Consider the following 12,945-nt stretch of genomic DNA (forward strand, 5'->3'; position numbering starts at 1 on the left):
TTCTCAGCGCTTCTGTGGATCACTAGTGATATCTGCATTGCTTACTGTACTTATTTCCTTGTTTCACTTGAAAGAAAGTTACTGTTTGTCGTTTTTGCATTTAGTTACTTGTAACACATTGCACTCAAGTTACCTGGCACTTGCTCACTAAAGCAATTATATAAGTCAGCACTAAAAATTAAAAGCACTACACCCTCACTCCCCACTGGCCCTTGTTTTCAATTATTAAGGAATTCCCAATATTATTCTAGCATGTCCAAAGGTCAGTTGTCAATCTCCTCCGGTCCAGCTGGTGAATCTGGGAATCTTGAGGCAATGTTATAACTGCCTCATGTACACAGACAACCCTCTCCTCCTCCCACATAACACAAATACTTGCGAGAGATGCAGCTATTTAGCCAAACTGGAGGCTGAGCTCTCTCAACTCAGGACTGGCAAGACCAGACAGGAGGAGAAGGCAACTACACACACCACAAAACCAGCCTCACATAATGCTACCACACCACTGAATCAAACACATAAACACACAAAGACATACTCGGAGGCTCTGAGTAAAAATTTACCTAAACAGCAGAGGCCTCCAAAGCAGACACCCAAACAACTGCTACCTCAAGACACCCCACAAGCAACACATAATCCACAAAAGCAGTGTGCAAAGCAGTCACAGCCCTTAAAGCCAAATACAACACCAAACATACTTGTCATAGGTGACTCCATAGTCAGACACACTGACGTCCCACTCACCAGGCTGAACAAGGAGAGGGTCACAGTAAGCTGCCTATCAGGCGCTAGAATCCGCCACATAACACAAGCACTCGGGTCACTCCACGGCAAGTACAAATATGACACAGTCATTGTCCATGCTGGTGTGAACGACCTGAGACGCACCTCCCTGGACTACATGAAAAGAGACATAGAGGAGCTCTCTGATTATGTAGCCCAGGCAGGTATGACCCTAACCCTGAGCAGTATCCTTCCTTCACCAAGAATAATGCCACAATATAGAGACAAGATGATCAGCTTTAACAATTGGCTTAATGTCTGGTGTCATTCAAAGGGGGTCCAGTGTCTGTCTGCCTGGGATGACATGCTTGACAAGCCACGCTGCTTCACAAGGGACGGCTTGCACCTGTCACCCTGGGATTCGGATATTGGCTAAGGCTCTTGCCACCCCTATAGTGCCTTTTTTAGGCAAGGCTCAAATTCTAAACCTACCACCCTAGAAAACAAAAATGGGAAGAAACTGAGGGTAATGCTGCTCAATGCCAGAAGTCTAAATCTCAAAATGCACGCACTCGAGGCCCTTCTCAGTATGGAGAACATCGATGTCTGTGCTGTAACTGAAACCTGGTTCAAGGCTCCTGAGAGCACCCCGGCACTATTAGGTTTTACCTCATATCATGCATTCCGGTCCCAAAACCCGGACCACACCACAAAAGGAGGGGGTGTATCCATATTCATAAAGGATACCCACACCTCCAGGTTGGTGGCAACGCACCAAGCTTCGGAAACCATCCAGGTGCAACTAACCATAGGCAAAACTGCTCTACAAATTGTAGCATGCTACAGGCCACCCTCTCAAACTCAGGAACACCACACAGCCTTCCTGACGACACTGGAGGGTATAAATGTATCTCCAAACACCATCATATTGGGTGACTTCAACTACCCGAATATAGACTGGGAACATTACTCAAGCCCTAACTTTCTAGCCCAACGGTTCCTGGAGTTCATAAATTCAAATGCCATGGAACAGCTAGTCACTGTTCCCACGAGAGGAGAAAATATACTAGATCTCATTATCACAAACATGGGGACAAAATGCTCCACACAGGAAGTATATCCCTCATTGGTGAGATCTGATCATAAACTAATCTCACTGGAAATCCACATCCCGCCCCCACCCCAAACAAAAAAGACCACAGTGAAGAACTTCTCTAAAGCAAACTTCACACTACTCAAGACTGGTGTGGTATCCTTCAAGGCCCCTGAGACAGTGGAAACCACAACCCAAGCTGCGGAAGCCCTTACAAATGCCTTCTATGAACACCTCCAGGACTGCATGGATCAGGCAATCCCAAATAAAACCAAGACTCTTTCCACAAAGGGCAAACGTCCAGTCTGGTGGACCCCAGTCATTAACAAACTTTACAATAAGAGGAGAAAGCTATTACATGATAGAACAAAATCCATAAAAGGGAAGTCACCCCTGATTATTATTAGTAAAAAAATACGAGCACTCATAAAATCAACTAAGGCCAATTTTGAGAGAAAAATTGCCATTGATTCAAAGGACAATCATAAGGCCTTTTTCAGCTATGTTAGGAACCTGGGTGGAAACTCCCAGATATGCTCAGAATTAGTCCAAAATGATACAAAAATCACTGAACCCACAGACATTGCCAACATACTGGCAGACAGGTTCAGTGCAAACTTCACCCCCCTCTCCCCCCCCTAAAGGAGAGATAACTATCCCAGTGGAGTGTAGCCTCCCAGACATCTCAAATGCGCAGGTGAAAGCTGCTCTCTCTAAAGCTAAAAACACAGCATCAATGGGACCGGATGGTGTCCCCAGCTGTGTGCTACACGAGCTAAATGAGGAATTAAACCCACACATAAGGCAGCTGTTTAATCTCAGCCTTACCTCAGGATACGTGCCCAAGGAGTGGGGTATGGCAACTGTGGTCCCACTCCACAAAGGTGGTGCCTCTACGGACCCTGGTAATTACCGCCCCATAAGCTTAACAAGTCTAGTCTGCAAAGCTATGGAGAGGATCATAATGGAGCTCATAAACAAAGATATAGGGGACTTGCAGACATTGGACCCGACCCAGTTTGGCTTCGTCAAGGGAAGATCATGCCTTTTGAACTTGGTCGACTTCTTCGAAACAGTCACCAAGGCCATTGATGAGGGAAAGGCAGTCCATACAGCCTACCTTGACCTTGCAAAGGCTTCGACACAATACCCCACTCGGGTATTGTAAAAAACTTACCAGCTTAAATGTAAACCCATATGTCACAAGATGGGTTGCAAACTGGCTTAAGGACAGAACCCACAGGGTTAGAGTTGCTGGCGCTATGTCAGACTCCAAGCCGGTCACAAGTGGTGTCCCACAGGGCTCGGTCCTTGGCCCCCTATTGTTCGGCATCTACTTCTCAGAAGTACAGGCCAACATGGGAGGTCTTTGGCTGACAAAGTTTGCAGACGACTGCAAACTGGGCTACATAGTGGAAAGTGCATCGGACACGGATATCCTTCAGAAGGGACTCACGGAAACAGATAGCTGGTGCCAGAGCCATGGCCTGAAGTTAAATGCCAAAAATGTATAGTCATACCCTTCGGGAAAAACAAGGTAACCCCAAGCTACCATATAGGTGGCAATCCACTAAGCACAGAAGAGGTTATCAGGGACCTGGGGACCCAGGTTGACAGTGGCCTTTCTTTTGACACTCACGTTGCTAAAGTGGTTAGAAAGACCTTCTACATTGCCCACCTGATCATGAAGGGATTCACATCCAGATCTAGTGAGGTCATTGTTCCCCTGTACTCTTCACTTATCAGACCAATGATCGAGTACAATGCCCCATTCGGGATGTATCTCGCCCGACATCTGCAGCAATTGGAGAGACCCCAAAAGTTTCTCACCAAAAGGATAAAGGGACTCCAAAATCTGTCATATGCTGCCAGATTGAAGAAACTCCAGCTCTATTCAGTTGCATACCGTCTGCTCAGAGGTGACATGTGCCTGACATACAAGGCCATGTCCAACCCGAATTAATGGACATGCTCCACCTCAAAAAATCCAAATCCACCAAAACCACTAGAGCAAGCGACTTAAACCTTAGCACGGATATAAACAGGACATGCTGGAGGGATAGATTTATCACTCAGAGACTCCCTATGCTGTGGAATAGAGTCCCGGTCCATGTGAGGCAGAGCACCTCGCTGGCTCTGTTCAAGAGAAATCTTGACCTGTGGATGGGAGATCGTAAGTTTACCCCGGGAATCATCTCTGTGTCACTGCTGGACAGAGGCACAACAAACTAATGGGTACAGGTATTTTTTCATATAAGGGGTGGCGTAAGCCACAAAAATTCGGGCTAGGCTTATAAATGCCTTGGGGCAGATAGCCTAGTATAAACCTATGAACCTATGAACATTTGGTAATAGATTAAAGGATACAAACAATAACTTTAAGTAAAAACTGGAGAAGGTTTTTTTTTCAGTCATTTGGATTGACAAAAAATTGGGTAGTCACCCCATGGTGGTACACAAGAGAAGGAGAAATACTAAATCTTATTTTAAATGTGTTAAAGATAGTAAACTTAACACAGCAATAAAAGGAATGATAAAGCACGGCGCTTGCTTTCAATGTCGATTCATCAATGACACTATTAGTACAACTATAGAGATTTTTCCTAGGATTACAGTTACTAATGGTAGACAAAACTGTACTACTAAAGGAGTGATATTTATACCCGCTTGTTTAACACGTCCCACATTTTATGTTGGAAAAACTGAAATGGCTCTTAAAAACAGGACATACCAACTTATACATGTGTCTAGGGACTGTGAGTGTTTAGTTGTTTGAGGACAGGCTTTATTTCTTAGCATTTAATGTATATAAAATAAAATAGAGAGATGTAAAGGGGCCGGCTCTCACGACTGGTGAATGATTGCTATAATCTGAGAAGTGATATGGAGACAGACTGTTTCAAGTATTGTTACTGGCTGGAGGATTGTTTCTTCCCATTAGTCTGACTTCTATCCAAAACTATTTAAATGTATTAATTAGTAGTTGGATTTAATGGCAGGAGACAACACACTATCGCTTTCTGACTCAGAGAGGGAAGTCAATCCCCTCTGACTTCCAAGGTTAAGAGGATTTTGAGAAAAGTTAAAAAAAAAATTCTTGCAGTAATTTCCCAAGAGACTACACTCATGCCAGGCACAGGCTGAACAGCAAGGGTGGGTGAAAGATCAATGGTATAAAGGAAAAACTAGCACAGGACCCTTTAAGTGCTTTGAATGATAATTCTTGGATCATGCCCACCCTCATCCACTTGGTCATGTCCCAACGTACATCAAACAGCAAATACAATCCCAGTGAGGTTACATTTACCAAAGTCTCTGGCAAATAACCAGCACAAGACCACTTGGTCCTCCTTAGTGAGTTTTCAAACTGTGCAAAGGAAAAGGGAATACACTTCCAAGGCCATTGGATTCAAAAATATACTCTGTGCAAGATGGCCAACCATGAGTTCAAGCAATGAAGGATTAATGCATAATCACAGAGATATGCTATCAAAAAAAAAAACGTTAGGAGGGGAATGTTCTCATAGTAGACAGCTGATTAAGGGTGTAGAATGAGACTTTTTTTGACAAAGGGAAGCTCACTGCTTATGATGGCTCTGAAGCTACTGAAGGATCTGCACTCAGAAAGCAGGAGCAGATACTTTGGCCATTGGCAAATCTCCTGATCTCTCATATTCCTCATGTTGACTATTGTATCATAGCCACAACTGCTGGCAACAGAACAGGCCTACAACTGTATTCACCTGTTCTATAGGAAGAGACTGAAAATGTGAAGCATGCTGCAAGACAGTTGTATTCCTTCCTCTAACAAACAGTTCTTAAGCAGAACCTGGCTTGTGAGATTTGGTGACTGCAGGCACACTTTAAATACTTTGGCTTTCATATCAATGAATTCAGAACTCTGCCTATGGAACACATCAGTACTGAAAGCCAAACTGCATCAGTGACAAGAAATAACTGGAAAGCATGGACCCAGGTACATCCTTCTGACCCACCAGGGTGACACCACAGTTGGTGGAAGGGTGTCCCCTTTTGAAGTATGGAAGGCATAAGTCTTGAAAGGCTTGTGCTAGGAAAGGGGAAAAACTGCTAACATACACTGCAAAAGCTACCTCATAGTAAGATAACCATGTATTCCACTTCGGGACATTTGAGGGTAAAGTCTGGTTACATCTATATAGCAGACATTTTGTGATAACCTATAAAGGATAAATTGTTCTAAAACTAACTTCAATTTTTTTCTTTGATATATGCAAGTGTAATAATGTGCCATGATAGTGTAATTTCTTACTACAGACCATTAATGAAAAAGGAGTGACTCCCCAATTTGGTTTTAGCATTTAATTCATAACAAAGGGATACAAGCATAGAAGAAACATTATATGAGGAACATTTATCTGTCTCTTACAACAGATCACACAGTTTTCAGTGTCCATGGCTCAATAGGTAGCATGCTTGCCTCTGGTGCTGGAAGACCAGAAGGCTGTGGGTTATTTTCCCACCTCAGACGACTAAATTAATTTTCATATTTCTGACACTTGGTGAAGGGCACTGCACTCCTGCGTGCGCTGTCCTTCAGGTGACACTTTAAACTGAGGTCCTATCTACTCAAGTTGGTGGATGTAAAAGATCCCACAGCACCTATCAAAGGGTAGGGGACATTTCTCAGATGCCCTGGTCAAATTTCCCCTGGTATTGTGACCACTTATTTCACTTGGCTCTTGCCCATCATCCCAAGTATATTCCCTTCAACTCTATCTTCCATAACTACTCCAGTGGTTGACAAAAAACTGACACGATACGTTTTTGTCTCTTTAGTTTTGTTTTGATTTTCCCCATTTATATGTTGCTATCCAATTACTATCCACACTCAAAAACTTCGTTTCTCAGTTTTTATATGCAACATAAATACTTCACTAACAACATTTTAGTATGCCACCTTGTGCAATCCTCATCCATGGTGCACTTGTTATTTCAGCACTGATTCACTGATACAACCAATATATAATTATATGACAGTCAATGCTTAAATTTAGTTAACAATAACTTGGCATTGTTAAACATGCAAATCCAAGTATTGCAATCAGCTATACTATTCAATCTTAATCCCATGTTTGATTTAACATTACTCAAACAAAAAGTAATTAAACACGTAGCTCAAGCATTTACAATCTAACTAGAGATCAGGAAATAATAAGTGACAATATTTTATTTACACTCTACTACAAATCTTAACTGCACCAATGACTTCTCACCTTGTACTGGATTCAACATTACTGAGTATATATTGATATTACTGACTCCATGTCAACCTCCTATTCAAACTCAAATTCTAAACGGCATCCTACAACCCAGTTCCTCACTACGAAGTTCCGTTTCTGATCTACAATGGTTCACAATTCCATATGTTTGACCTCTGTAATCATTTTTTTACCTTTCATTTACAGCTTGCTTTTACTTCTTCAGTTTCTACTTATAGCTTTCTTAACCACTATCTGTACTGAGAATAGCAAGTTTTCACTTCTACAGTGCACACTATTTTACCACATATCCAACAAAAACACCTCTATACTGAGGTTAATTTATTCTTTTCCAATTATAAAACTTAACATATGATTCAAGTCACTTTTGCTCTAAAGCAACTGCTTAAACTACCAGAATATATGCCTCCAAGAATCCCTTCTGAACCATCATGTCTCTAACATATGCCTCTAATTCGAGGAAAATTTTTTTGAGGTCTCTTAGGGGTACAGATATACTTGTGTAAAAATCCTTACGTAAAATTCTAAACTTGCTTTATTTAGCTGCAAATCTAGGATTAAGACATCTTCCCCTTCACTGCTCATCTATAATCTTTGTTTACTGTACACAGTTTTTACTGAGGTTCTCCCGTTCAATTTTCGGCTGGAGCGCCTTCTGTGAGGAGTCTGCATGCCCTCCCTGCGGTTGAGTGGCGTTTGAAAGACATGCGTGAATGGGCGTGCCTTCGTTGAAGGTTGGGCATCGAGCTGGTACCTCGGCATCGTAAAAATCTAATGCCAATTATTAGCGGACCGGAGTTCCGCTGTGGCAACCCCTAACCGGGAAAAGCAGAAAGAAGAACAACAACTGTACTGTCTTCTCAACTGTAATATTGCCTTATATACTCTAAATATTACTCCTCTCCGGTATGCCATCAAGTATAAAATCTACCTGTGGTTTAACAAAATTGCCTTCCCATACCCAATTACATTCTCTGAGCGTTAATATTAGATCTATACATTCATACATAAAGATCCAAGTACGACAACCCAAATATTTGTCTAGCTTCATCTCATTTTACTACCTCATTTCCTTTTATCATCTACTCCCAAAATCTCAGTGCTTTGTTTTTTCTTTCCAACACGTAAAATTCTCCCCTATATGTTGCTCTGTTTTCTAGGGTTCAGCTTCCTTTAACCTAAAAAAGGTTACTTAATAGTTCTATGCATGGAAGGATGGGCCTACAGCTTTTTATATTAATTTCCTAGATTTGCTCAAATGCACACATGGTACTACTGACCCTTGTCGGGCACTATGCCTATCAAGTGCTTCCATTTGGGCATATAGTCCATATTCTGAATCAAATATATTAATTTAAGTTGCGTGACTTGTTTATGCCTCAGAATATGGGAGTTACAACCTACCCTGTTCCTTTGTCAGTATTATTTTATCCCATTGCACTCTTTCTCTATCATAGAGAAGCTACTTTTTTTTCCTGTCCAAATCTTTTGAAACATACAAGTCTGACCTATGAACCAGCAGGACCAAAAACATCTTAATCACTTGCATCTTATTATCTATATCCATAAATAAGTTTCCATAGTTGTATTTCACTTATAATCTTTACAGCAGTTTCTTCCCACATTTCCTTAGCTGCTTGATCAACATCTTGTTTCAGCCAAATCCTCAAGTACCACATGCTATTGTGAGACACGACAAAAAGACAGAAAAAACTCTACCAAATCATGTACTGAGGCATAAATTTATTAGCTTGTTTTTGTTTCATTTACTTTATATTCTCCTATACTACTAAAATATTTCAATTTAGCAAATATAACTTTTACATCATGTTCTGGACTGGTAACACACAATATTATACTGTCTGCAAAAAGGCCTACTTTCTCATTAGTATTTTAACATTTAGATCCATTTATGTTTGACTGTCTTAAGTCCCTGGTTAATGGTTCTAAACATAAAGCAAAGAGTAATGGAGAAAATGGACAAACCTGCCTAGTTGCTCTTGTTAGACTAAACCATACGGTGAATTCCCCATCACGTCACCCTAGCCTCAGTTCCTCTGTAGATATAAAATATTAATGTTGTCTATGTTAGTGAAACACAAATGCCTCAATGGATCTCTTCATAATTTTACAACTCACTCTGTAAAATGTTTTTTCAGCATCCAAACCTTAATATATCCAAACATTAATATATTAGTGCTGCCAAATATATATATATTACTACTGCCTAAAGCATAGTTTTGAATTATAACACTTCTGCTAATACCTTATATAAAGCCACACTGATGCATGTCTATTAGTCTCAGCAATATCTTTTCCTTTTTTTGCCAAAATTGAATGAGGTGTGACACCGAGTTGCTACAGGTATGTGGCTGTGGTAAGTAGGTGGACCATGGTCTTTAGATGAAAAAGGGTAGTTAAGCCAAGGAATGCAAAGTAATTTGTGGCTAGGACTGATCCTCTCAGTAAAAAGGGATAGTGTGCTGAAATGTTTCAAGGAGGTTAGAAGGTGTAATGTGACAAAGTGTTCAGCATACCTTTCAACTGTACAGATTTTCGCCTCATATTTTTGGTCTGTTTCTCATGAAATTTCTGTTTTTCTGGCAAATCAATGAGAAATGAAGACACTGATTAATGGAAAACATTTGAGTTTCATACTTGACTCAGACAAAAAAATACTGGAATCATCTAAAAAGAGTTTCACATAATGCCCATATTCAAATGGAGCTGTGAGAAGCAGAGACAACTGGTAATGAGAGACACTACTACATCCCATCATACTTGCTTAAGAAAAAGGACTTCAATGAGTAGGTAAACTGTCTTAGAGAGGACTCTGGCTTCTTTGAGCTGAACGTGAGGAATTAGGGGGAAAATACGATGCCTGAAACCTGCAGCTAAAATGCAAATACAGATATGACACAGTACTAAGACAGCATTAGCTTATAGGCTTTAGAAACTGAACTTCAGTCAAGCAGGGAATGCATGCAGAGGAACAGGGGAACCAAGAGGAGGAGGAAATTGACCTATTAGTTTTTCTGGAGGGGTTGACAGAATGTAACAGGCAGATGGCAAAGCAGTTTTATTATGAAAACAAGATCTATACTGCAAAAATATATTAGCAATGTAAGTGAGGCAACAAAAGGCACATAAAATGATAACCAAGCTTACCTGTCTATATACATGAGAAAGATAATACCCGTGCTCAGAAAGAATTTTGAGGACTTTCCAGGACTACAGCGAAGGCCTATACAAACAAGATGAAACTGTACAGGATCTGGAGAGAATGGAAAGATTTATCCAAAATCTCCCTCTGAAAAAGACGAATGAGAATGAAGTTGAAAGTTTAGTACGGGAACGTCAGGTAAAAGAAATAAAGCAGGTTATAGTTAAAAAGCAGGCAGGGATAGCCATGGGTTCACATGGCATACCAGTCAAAGTTTGGAAACTGGCTCAGGGAAGTTCAATGTGGCAGAAGCTATTTAATAAAATACTACAGAGAAGAGACACCCCCCCCCCCCCCAAGTTGTAGACATCATCAGTTTGTCTGTGATTCCTTAAGACCTAAAAGATTTGGATGACCCTGTTTTTTACAGACCAACTTCCAGACTTAAGCATGATTATAAGGTTTTTAGGTCACCAACAGCACAGAGGATAGCAGACTCCATTAATAAATTAACAAACAGAGTTCAGTGTGGGTTTGTAAAAGGCAGCCAAGCATTTGATAACATAATGAAAAGTCTGATGTTACAGGAAGATGCAGAGATAAAGAAGGAACTGCTGATAAGTTTGGATGCAGAGAAGGTGATCAATATAGTCAGATGGAAGTATGTCTTTTGGGCAAGTTTTTCCAACAACCTTAGTGATGGGGGGGTTTGAATATGGTGGTCGCATAGCAAAGATGAAGTCAGTAGGGAGGCTCTCAGCCAGTTTCCAAATGAGTAAGGGGCACTAGGCAGGACTGCTTGATGTCGTCCTTGCTTTTTGGCTTATACGTATAGCCTTCAGTTGTTCAAGTAAGAGAATCTCAGGTATCTGGCAACAAACAGTACAAGACACATGCTATTTACTTATTTACTATTTATTTATTTGTTATTTGCAGGTGGCATCCTTTTATACTTTCCACTTCTGGTGAGAGACCTTGAGAGAACATTTGAGATTTTGGAGTAATTTGCTACTGTTTCAGATTACAAAGCAAACCACGATAAGCCCAAAGCTACCCTAATAAACTTGACACCTACATTTGATTTGGTTTAGAGATATACATACCCAAGAGGCCCAGGAATCTGAAATATCTAAGGCTTTGGTTGTCCCAGATGATTAAGTTGGCTTCTCACGAAACTAGGGAGGAAGTTAAAAGATTTTAAAAATCATTAAGGTAGCCAGTTTGTAAATATGAACTCAAACTGGAGGATTCAAACCTTGACAATGTTTGTTGTTCCATGCATAATATATGTGGGCCAGGCTTTTATTCATGCCTCAGAAGAATATTTGTGGGGTGATTAACACAGCAGTAAAGAAATTTAGCTGGGAAGGGAAGTGCCTGTTTTATTAATGGTGGGAATAGGCCCAGGAGGTGGGGTGCCCATCTTAAAAGGTTATTATGAAACAATGTAATTAAAATTACTGTAAACGAAGCAGATGGACAATTTCCTACCCAAGTGGAAGTTTATGAGATTAGCAGGAGGGGTAATATGACTACAGACAAAGGGAATCTGAGCTGGCTATGTATGTCTCCACTATGGCTCTACTCTAGAAGTACGCACTGCATAAATCCTCTTAAGGTTTTTGAAGATCAAGGCGTTACCCTGGAGAACGGAGTAATTATCTACAGGGGTTGTATCCAGGAGGGATCTTTGTGGCCCACAAAGTTAGACAGCTTTCAACTGACAAAAAAAAAGGATACTCTTTTTTGGGAACAGTTAACTTGTAATGAGTTGGTCATACTCTACAAAGAGACTACAGTTTGTTTTATTCTGAGGGAGGTGGAAAGGCTACCATATGTGATGTTAATTAATGAATAGTATGAGCCCCAAAGAATGAGGCAGGGACAAAGGGATAAGCTGGAATGCCTGAATTTCATGGCTGAAGTCAAATCAAGTGAAGCCCACAGAGCTTACAGGATACTACATAAAGGCCACAGAAGACAGGTTAAGAAATTTCAAGCAAATTAAGAGACTTTTTTTTTTTTAAAGAAACTTATATGCTTATAAAAATAATCATGACTTAAAAAATAGACAGTAAAAAATAGAAAGAAGCACGTTAAAGTTATGAAATCAATAAGATTTTGACCTGCTGGAGAAATTTAAAAGTGTACTGTTCATATTACACACAGAATTAAACGTAACTATCTGGAATGTCAGGACCCACAACAGTGAGTCCCGAAAAAAAAGGAAACTGAATGGCCGAAAAAGCAGACTTACACATACCAAGTCCGAGATAGCCATTTCCCAGAATAGTCCTTTTTCTCCATGGAATGGTAATTTCTGAGTTGGTATGCATAAATATGGGGGTGCAGGAGGCTTGACCCCTGGGGGAAAAAAACCAAACAAACAAAAAAAACAAAACTTAAAGGAAAAAAGCGATGTCAGAGATTCACTCTTCTTCTGGATTTTCAGTATTTTTTCAATGTGCTGGCATTCGGCATTTCAAGGGCCAAGACTTCAATAGGGAGCCAGAATTAAATTATAATTTCCCAGTTTTATAGAGTTAGATGTCTAATATCCTTAGCTTAAACTATAGGCACAGGATTTTTAGCCAATAAACTTTGAGACGAGAAAACAATGAAAAAGCAGGAAAATGGTATTCATTTCTTGTACCTACTTTTAGTAGAATACAAAGAAAGTACAGTTGTGTACCTACCATAAAAAA

General features: G+C 40.4%; 1 protein-coding gene across 1 annotated transcript in view; it reads right to left on the reverse strand.

Moving 5' to 3' along the window:
* NF1 (neurofibromin 1) overlaps positions 1-12,945 on the reverse strand; it is a 5,218,972-nt gene that overhangs the window by 2,094,639 nt on the left and 3,111,388 nt on the right. The window lies entirely within an intron of this gene.

Source organism: Protopterus annectens, chromosome 13.part0 (assembly GCF_019279795.1).
Source record: "Protopterus annectens isolate FY-2018-M chromosome 13.part0, PAN1.0, whole genome shotgun sequence".
NCBI classification, from domain to species: Eukaryota; Metazoa; Chordata; order Ceratodontiformes; family Protopteridae; genus Protopterus; species Protopterus annectens.